The sequence below is a fragment of the Phalacrocorax aristotelis genome, chromosome 1 (genome assembly GCF_949628215.1).
Source record: "Phalacrocorax aristotelis chromosome 1, bGulAri2.1, whole genome shotgun sequence".
Classification (NCBI taxonomy): Eukaryota; Metazoa; Chordata; class Aves; order Suliformes; family Phalacrocoracidae; genus Phalacrocorax; species Phalacrocorax aristotelis.
In genome coordinates this window covers 166,695,921-166,705,527 of record NC_134276.1, presented here as the reverse complement: position 1 = coordinate 166,705,527, position 9,607 = coordinate 166,695,921, and the positions used below count along the sequence as shown (strand labels likewise).

The 9,607-nt window shown below is 42.2% G+C and overlaps 1 long non-coding RNA gene across 1 annotated transcript; it reads right to left on the bottom strand.

The window, feature by feature from the left end:
* Positions 1 to 1,432: 1,432 nt before the first annotated feature.
* Positions 1,433 to 9,607, bottom strand: LOC142060313 (uncharacterized). The gene is made up of 6 exons (XR_012661778.1): positions 9,438 to 9,607; positions 5,701 to 5,838; positions 4,795 to 4,856; positions 4,078 to 4,196; positions 2,270 to 2,379; positions 1,433 to 2,077 (listed from the first exon to the last, which is right to left on the bottom strand). It is a non-coding gene; the product is annotated as an uncharacterized LOC142060313 (long non-coding RNA).

Sequence of the window (9,607 nt, the reverse complement as noted above, 5' to 3'; positions counted from 1 at the left end):
CTACTTCCACCTCCATTTTCCTAATCATAAGATTTTAATGTAATTTGCTGAAATAGAACATTAGTTTCTTACTATGCCATACCTGTTGTCTCGTTTCCCCTTAAGACTTCTTCAAGTCACCCAAGGAGGGGAGAGGAAAGTTTTCAGAAATAATTTCATAGGATCAGAGGAAAATGCAGGTTGGAAGGGACCTTCAGAAGCTCTCTAGTCCAACTGCCTGACCAAAGAATGGTCAGACCAGGTTGCTCAGGGCTTTTTTCAGTCAGATCTTGAAAACCTTCAAGGGTCATGATTGCACAGCCCCTCTGGGTTCCTGTCCCACTTCTTGGCTTTCTTCATGGGGAAAATGGCTTTCCTTACATCCAGTCTGAACTTCTCTTGCTTCAGTTTAGGTCCCTTGTCTCCTGACTTCTCACCATCCACTGCTACAAAGATCCTGGCTCCACCTCCTCAGTCACCTCCTTGTATGTATGGGAAGGCTGCTTTTAGGTCCCCTTAAGCAATTTCTTCTGCAGGCTGAACAAGCCCCATTCCTTCAGCTTCCACTCACAAAGCAGGAACTCCAGCCTGACTGCTGTGGTGACATTTTGCTGAACTTGCTCAAGTTTATTGATATATTTTGTTTTGAGGAGGCCAAAACTTGTACTATCTTGGTGTGATCTAACAAATGCTGGTAGAGGGAGATAAACACTTTCTTCAGTTTACAAGCTGTGCTCCTGTTAATACAGCTCAGGATGTTTTCTCTGCTGCTAGGGCACACCACTGCTCGTGTTCAGCCTTCTGACTGCCAGCACCTTCAGGTCCTTCTGCACAGAGCTCCTCCCAGCCTGTCAGTCCCCAGCTTGTGCTGTTGCCAGTGGTTTGACCTTCCCAGGTGTAGGACTTTGCACTTGTCCTTGTTGAGGTTCATAAGGTTCCTGTTGGTCCATCCCTCCAGCCTGTCAGAACAGCAGCCCAGCCCTCAAGTGTATCAAACAGCCCCCTCGATCTGGTGTGATCTGCAAACTTGATGAGGATGCAGTCTGCCCCCTCTAAAACTCTAGAAATGCAATCTGAGGACATGGCTGGAAAAGAGTGCAGAAAGATACTGCTGGGAAGGGTGTGAAGAAAAGCCATGGGACTGAGGGAAGATTTTAGACTTGGGATATTCATATCTAATTATTATGTTTGGGACTCCTAAGGGCTACATGTACAAGGGTGCATGGCAGGATGAGGCAGCTGTTTTTCTGAGGATTGACATATTTTGCTATGTTTTTCTGCAGATTTATCGCATTGGAAGTAGGTGGAGTCCTGCACCAAGAACTGCTTTGTCTCAAGAAATCAGTAAAATCACTTGAGGAGACACTGAGCTCATTGTTCTTAAGGAAACAAGCAAGACTATTTTTCTGATCACTTCAGTCTTGTGATATTTATTTCAGTATCATGGACTAACACTTCAGCTTTGTTGTGACCCCATGACCCCTCAGGAGCTCTGACTAGAGGCCATTTGTCAATGATCATTATTAATACTCTGGTATTACCTCTTTCTTCTCTTTAACAATCAGCTTAGCCTCTCCCAGGTATGTCAGGAAGATGATGCAGAAGATTTGGGGGGCTGAAATTCATACTTGCAGAGAACTATCTTCCTAACGTTTTCACTTCAGAAGTACTGTGGCAATACAATTAAAAATCAATTGCTAGCAACAGAATAAATTTCACAAAATGTACTTAACCAATATTTCAGTCATGGAGAGTTTTCTTATGAGGCCTCAAAGTGTCGTCGGTTGTAATGAGACATAACATCTTTTATTTTTGCAATTCATATGGCTGGAAAAAAATGAGACATTTTCAGAAAATGTAAGCCTTTCTTTTGGTCTGAAATCATGTCGGCAAAAGACCCCCTGTTGTTGCCTGGTGGAGGTATTCATATTTAATGAAAAGTTGAGTGTATTTCATTCACATCTTTGACTTCTGACACTTGGGCTTCAGATCTCCTCAGTCTCTGTTTCAAGTTAAGATCCTGCAATAGCGCTGCTTAGAAATAATTGAAGCTTACTCTCATGTTCTTAAATGACTCCCTTCTTAGTCTCTCTCTCTCCTACAAAAAGAATGTCATCAGTTATACTTGAAGACTAGGAATCTACATTAGAAAATCACATAATCATTCAGACCCGGTAGTATTCACCCAAGGGGAGTGGCTGGATAGTTTAACTAGCAGTGTATGTTAGATCCCTGTCCTGACATCCTTGGTTTCTCTGAACTTTTTGCCCACGACTAGCCATTGACTCACCCTGTGCTAGTTTCAGCAGATATAGTGATGCTGCTTCTTTTCAGTCTTGGTGTTTTCTCCTTCAGTGGCTGAAACAGGGATAGCAAAACTTCCATTTCAGATGTCCTTAGCTGCACAGAGGGAAGGACAAGTTACAGAGATGCTCATGACCTGGAAGCATCTTTACATTGTGCTAAAGCAATGGACCCAGCTGACAACCCCTCCTTACTTGCTCTGCAGCTCTTATATAGCCTTCATGACCCTGCCATAGGGTATGGCTCCTACCTGTCAATTGTTATAAATCCTGTGATAAACTCTGTGTTTCCTGCTGACACTTTGTTTCCCCACTTGTTTTGTACTGCCTTTATCAAACATATCTCTAAGGGTCCTCAGTGCATCCAACCACCATCTGGGGATCTGGCAGTGTGGCTCAGGGCCAAGATAAAGCCAGAGCAGCCCCTTCCCACTGATGCCCATGGGGAGAGGCCCCCAGGCAGCACCATGGAGAGGCCCTAGCCAGCCATCCCAGGGCGTTTCTGGCCCCAGAGCTCCTCACCAGGCCTGATCCTGACCCACATCCATTGGCTGATGTCGTGGTTTAGCCGGCAGCTCAGCCCCACACAGTCGCTCGCTCACTCCCCCACCGGTAGATGGGGGAGAGAATCAGAAGGGTAACGCTCGTGGGTTGGGATAAGAACAGTTTAATAATTAAAATTAAAAGAAACAACAATAGAAATGCAATGTAAAGGAGAACAACGAGAGGCGCAAAGCCCCGGGGAGGGGGAACGAACCGCCGAAACAAACCGCACGTGTGGCAGCCTCTCACTGCCCGCCGACCCGGTGCCGCGCGCTCCCGAGCTGCAAGTGCAACCCCTCCATATACTGGTCACAGTGTCACATGGTATGGAATGAACCTGCCATTGGCCAGTCGGGGTCAGCCGCCCCCACCACGGCCCTGCCCCTCCCAGCCCCCCCCACCACGCGGCAGAGCGCGGGAAGCTGGAAAGGTAGCCGACCCCCACAGTGAGGAGAATTAACCCCTTCTCAGCCAAAACCAGCACAGCTGACATCCCAGCACCACCTCGGCCCATCCCCGCAGAGGTGCCCGGTGCCCAAGGCTGGGGCTGCCCTTGGCTGCCCTGCTCCTGGCTGGGGTGGTGGGACAGGCATGGGCTGCCAAGCCCTGCCCTGACACACCCCCAACTCCCATGGGGCCTCCAGCACCCCAGCCGCAGGGAGCCACCTGCCCTCGTAGAGCAATATCCACTCAACTACAGATTCTTATCTGTATCATCTTATCTACGTATCATATCCAGTCAAATACAGCTGCTGATCTATATTGCAAGGATGGCTTTTCCATGGAATCCACAATCCAGCTGATCAAATGATTGCATTCCTGTTTTTCTACAAATTATTCAAATACAAATTTCACATTTGATGGAAGTTTCAGGTTCAATGGAAGCATGTGTCCTCAGCCACTGCAAATACCATGAATGGCAGTAAAATGTATTTACTGTCATCTTCACATCCTAATTCTCCATGGCCACCTCCAAATACAAAGTCAACTGCTGCTCATGCCACAAGCTGCTGTAAATCCAACACTGCTGGTGATCTGAGTCCCACCACGCTGCTCTGCTCTGCTGTTAGCAAATAATGCTTTACTGTTTCCCTTCTTGCTGTTGGCTTCACAAGACTGAGTTCAGTCCCAGGGCATGATGCACTCTGTGCAAGCTAATAACACAAGGACCCCTTAAAACTAAAGTCTTTTAAACATGAACGGCAGAACTGTTCAATATTAGTCTGAGGTTTGCTTATTTGGTAGGTCTTACCTAGGTGCCTGAAGTTCACTGTCAGTACAGTGCTACAACCCCTCTCACCTTCTGCATTCATGTAGGTAAATGCAGTTCCTTGGTGATCTCTGTATGAGCTGTATTTCAGGCCTGGAGGCCTGGAAAGAAAAAGATGCAACATCATTGCATTCTAGCTCTTATCTTCCTTGCCCCTGCATTGAAATTAGGCCCTGACAAGCACTGGCAAATGCAGCACCTCACCTCTTCCTCTGTAAAATGACCAATACACCCAGCACATGCCCCATGTCATGTGCTTACACCCCTGAGCTCTCCATCACATGCCACCTTCTGTATCCCATCCCACACCAACATGAAGTGTAATACACTGGGTTTCCAGGAAGATGAGAAATGGTTTAAAGGACTACTTAAAGAGATGTTGTAAATGGGGTACTGTTGCAGCGGGCCGGCTCTCTGACCTTCCCATGCCTTCTCCAAATGCCTCCTCCACTAAGATGTACTCCTGTGAGTTTGTCATAAATGGCTGTACCTAGGAGAAAATTATGCTCTCTGCAGAACAACAGAAAAATCCTCTCCCATTGCAGACTGTAGAAAAGCAGATAGTGGGTATATAAAAGGTCAGCTATTTTAAGGCCCTTCAAAAGATGATGAAAAATCTCTCCCCTTCAGAAAAATCTAGGAACCTAGGAATAGCTAGATGCATGATAGAACTCTTCATAATACAAATACTTCCAAGACCTTTTAGAGTCCTTCTTCTCATGTTACCTTCTGCTACAAACTTTTCCTCTATTCCAGTTTATCTACATTTAGAAAATAAGGAATAGATAGTCAGGAAATGAAATTAAGTCTCACATTAAGTATCATATCTTCAGTTGCTTGAAAGCAGTCTCATCTATGAAAATGTATTTGTACTCTGCAAATTTATTTTTACAGTTTGCAAAGATGGCAAGATGCCCACATCTTTCTGAGAGCAATGCAGTTCAGTAACCCTTCAGCGGCTGCTATTAGGCATCTGCTGTACAAATGACACTATCACTTGCATTAAACAACCAGTCCAGCAAGCCAGAGTTTGTATGTCCTTTGGATAAGGTCTTTGATGAATAGACCCTTTTATCCTTCATTTCCAATTTCTCATTAATAACATTTTCTGTGATCATCCAGACACAAAGAATTAAGACAATAACTCAGTAAGTGAATACCAGAGCCTTAGCTTGCCCAATGGAATAACAGGAATTAAGTTTCTGCCAAAAGACCATTGCTTCAGACATAATGATGAGCAATTATTATACAGGCTTGGAAGGTGTTTATACGTAGTATATTAAGTTAAAATATTCCCTTTTCTTGGGAGTTGCCTAATGGTAGCACCAAACCTATCAATTAAATTACCTAATGAAAGACATTTCAATATAAAACAATCTTCATTCACCGTGTAACCATCTCTGTAGTAATAAATTATCAATAACATAAATTAAAGCTTTTGTGAATGACCATCTTCCAGTGGACAAACTTAATGAAAGAAAACAATGGGTCAAGGTAGATAATATTTCTGTGATGCTAAAATAATGAAAAACTTTAGGAACGACCCTCTTGTGACAAGGATATGAAACAAGCAGAAATAACAATTTGCTACTCAAACAAGCTTACCTTTATCCCACCTGACTTTGGACTCTGTAGGCAGTCAGAATAACACTCAGCTAGCCTAACGCTGAAATGCTGTGTCTGTCTCTCTACTGTGTCATGGTTTAACCCCAGTCAGCTACTACACAGCCGCTCACTCACTCCCTGCAGTGGGATGGGGGAGAGAATCAGAAGAGTAAAAGTGAGAAAACTCATGGGTTGAGATAAAGACAGTATAATAGGCAAAGCAAAAACCATGCACACAAGCAAAGCAAAACAAGGAATTCATTCTCTATTTCCCATGGGCAGGCAGGTGTTCAGTCATCTTCAGGAAAGCAGGGCTCCATCACACATAACGGTCACTTGGAAAGACAAACGCCATCACCCCAAATATCCCCCCCCTTCCTTCTTATTCCCCCAGCTTTATATACTGAGCATGACACCCTAGGGTATGGGATATCCCTTTGGTCAGCTGGGGTCAGCTGTCCCAGCCGTGTCCCCTCCCAGCTTCTTGTGCACCCCCAGCCTACGCGCTGGTGGGGTGAGAGGCAGAAAAGGCCTTGACTCTGTTTAAGCACTGCTCAGCAGTAACTAAAACACCCCTGTGTTATCAACACTTTTCAGCACAAATCCAAAACACAGCCCCATACTAGATACTACGAAGAAAATTAACTCTATCCCAGCCAAAACCAGTACAACTGACTATATAGGGAGGGAGTGTTCACAGTATTCTCATTAAGTATTGCAGTTAGGGGCTAGGAGATAAGTGATTGCAATTCAGGCATCGCTATTACGTGCATGCCGAGTGAGAAGATGAATGTAGGCACAACAGCCTGCCAAGCTGCTGAGATCTCTGACGAGTGAACATTTGACAATGTGCATGGCATGTCTGCTGTTGTTGGACTGCCCTGATACCATCACCCATCCCCATCCTTTCTTTGTACCGTATCCAACCATTTAGGACTAGCCATGGCAGTGCCGTTCCTGATGCATAAGTTCATGCTGTTTTCCCTTTCAGAAAGTGACCTGGCAAAGGGAGAGAGCACCCTGCACAATGACCATCTCTTGGCTGTATCATCTGAACACATGAAGGAAATGTGGTTTATGGGCTGCAGAAACGATAATCGCAGCCTTCCGAATTTCATATCCTCTTTCCATGAGTTCTGTGCACATTTTCACAGGCCATGAATTCTCTTTATTTCACTCACCAAAATCTCAAACTAACTAATCGTTTTACCACAGAGGAAGTTTAAATATGGAACTAGCACAAGGCAACACCCACATTCTGCATGCATCCTGAAACACAAAAGTATTCGAATCTGAGATACCTATCTATCCACAACATCCTTCTCCCAAATATCTCAGCTGAAGTTCTGCATCCGGTCTGCAGAACCACAATGCTCTTCTGTCCCTCCCTAAGTTGTAGGCAAACTCAGATGTAGATCTAAACTTTACACACGAGCATGTCTTTAGTTAAAAGAACAGGGATATTATTATTAGGCCCTGTAGTGTCCATTTTTGAGTAGTTGTTCCTTCACTTCCAAATATAGAAAACAGATTGCTACACTCTGCAGTTACAGGAGGTAGCGTATGATAAGACTGCATGTCATAATAGGATATCCACAATTCATTTGCCTAAAACACCTGTATCATTTTGGTATTTTAGTCTTTTATCCTATGAAAATACAATGTTATTCTAGAGGAACAGTCAGACTTCAGGAACTCTCTCCTGTGCATACTAAGGATTTTTTTCTGAATAAAACTGAAGACCAGAAGATTGATTGATAAATCCATCCACCTATCTCTGATATATCTTCTGCCCTGAATACACATCTTTTGAAATTCACAGACTGATCTAAATAGTCTTACAAAGCTGCATCCTATCAACATTGAAATCTTTCAGGGAATTGTACCAGATGGATGGGCACTGTAAAGGTGATTCCATACCCAGGTTTAAGGATTGACACACTGCTAAGAGTCAAATGCCTTGATGCTTGCCAGTTATCCTGAAATTATCCTTAATATAACCCACATTAAGACAGAAGCAAAACTAAAAAGCTTGGTTTCAGCATTGCATTGGAACAGAGCCCCTCTGCAAAGTGTTTGCTTTCTCTCCTTTGTTTAAAAAAAATGTCTTCAGGAAAATATACACTCTAAATGAATTAATCTTTATTTAATGGGGGGCTGTGTATTTATTAGTAGTAATTAACTACTATTTAAAAATACGAATATAATTATTTGTTAAAAGTAAATTTTTAAAGCATTATGAGTCTGCATTTTTAAGTCTCTATAGGAAGCAGAGTTGCTTTATAAATAGTTAGAAAGTGAAAATTTACCTACTTTATCTCCTTTTGGCTCTGATCTTAAAATCTTGTGTATCTAAGCAATTTAAACATGCTTTCCAGCTTCTAAATATTATCTTCAATCTAACCCTTTTCTTGCACTGTACAGGCCTCATTAACATACACCTAATCTAGGAATGTACTAACAGTCAGGTTTTCTCATCAACACATATTGCTCTTGACAGTGCTTAGCTATAAATAGTCAAGCTCAGCTTTTAATCATATGATGTAGAGTTATGAATGACTTCCCATTCTTAATGCACAGTTTCAATCATTTTTGCCTTTTAAACACAGCTGAAATTTCTTATATTCTTTCTTGGCTCAGAAGCTAGCTTTATTTAAATGTTGTTAACTTATTACTGGCTCAGTTGATTTTAAACAAAAAAAGGCATTGTCCAAAACTAGTGGGTTTTGTAGAGGTAAAACAAACACACGTTGTGGAAATGTCAGGTAAAGGACTTGCTGAATAATACTGGACTTCCTCATATGAAGAAACAAGGTTTAGTAATACTAAAGTTCATGTTTATTGTTCTAGAATAACACGCTGACACATGCAATATATTGCTTATCTGACAGAGTGTGTCTTACAGGTTAAAGAAACGCTCCAAGAACTTGCAGGTGTGCAGAATTATGTAAATAAGCCTTTGCAGAATTATGTAAATAAGCCTTAAGAATGCCAAGCTATTATACTTAAATATACTAGTAAGCGAATCATAGAAAATTCTTCATTCTGTAGTAGACAAATATATATATACACACACACTATTCACAGATGTACAGCTCTTACGTATAGTATTGCTGGCTGTGGGTTTTTTTGAAAACCTGAAATCACCTGTCTGAAATAATTCTGAAATTTCAGGCACAGTAGACAAGAAGTTCATTAAAAAGTTATCTAATAAGTTTGTTTACATTTTTTTGCTTAAGCATAAATGTTTGTAGGATCAGGATTTTGCCCATCTCACACTGGGCCAAAATTTGATATCTTCATCTGAATTTTGCCAGAATTGCAAAGTATTATTGCTACTTAGCACTGAAGCCCTTTCAAAAAGCTTAGTCCTTGTGCCATTTTGAAAACAATAGTTCTAAAAAAATATCTTTAGCATTTCCCTTTTTACTTTTCTTAAACTATGTCAGAAAAGATTATGGGCCCCTCATCCATTTAAACAGAAGAGCCTACACAACTTATTCCAATATGAGCAGTTAATCTACAGAAAAATTGACTTTTTCCTGTCTTCTTTTCATAGTTTCTCAAGTGCTATAATCAAAAGTATATCAGTGTATCAACCCGAGAATGCTGATACAGAAGAGTCAAACTGACCAAAAAATACTCTCCCTCTCTGTTTCCAGGCAAGAGTCCTTGAACTCTCAGTTACTATTAAGTAAAAGAAGGAGCAGGAGCATAAACTCATTTGGGAAACCTACCATGTTCGGTAATGAGGACTTACGCTGCAGAGATAGGGGACTGGGATGCAGTGATGATGCAACTCTGATAATTTTCTTCCTCTTGGTCTGAGAATGGGCAACTGCAGTTACCCAACTCTAGGCGAAAGGGTTAGCTTCTTCTTTTGCAAAATCTCCAAAACGTGGGTCCT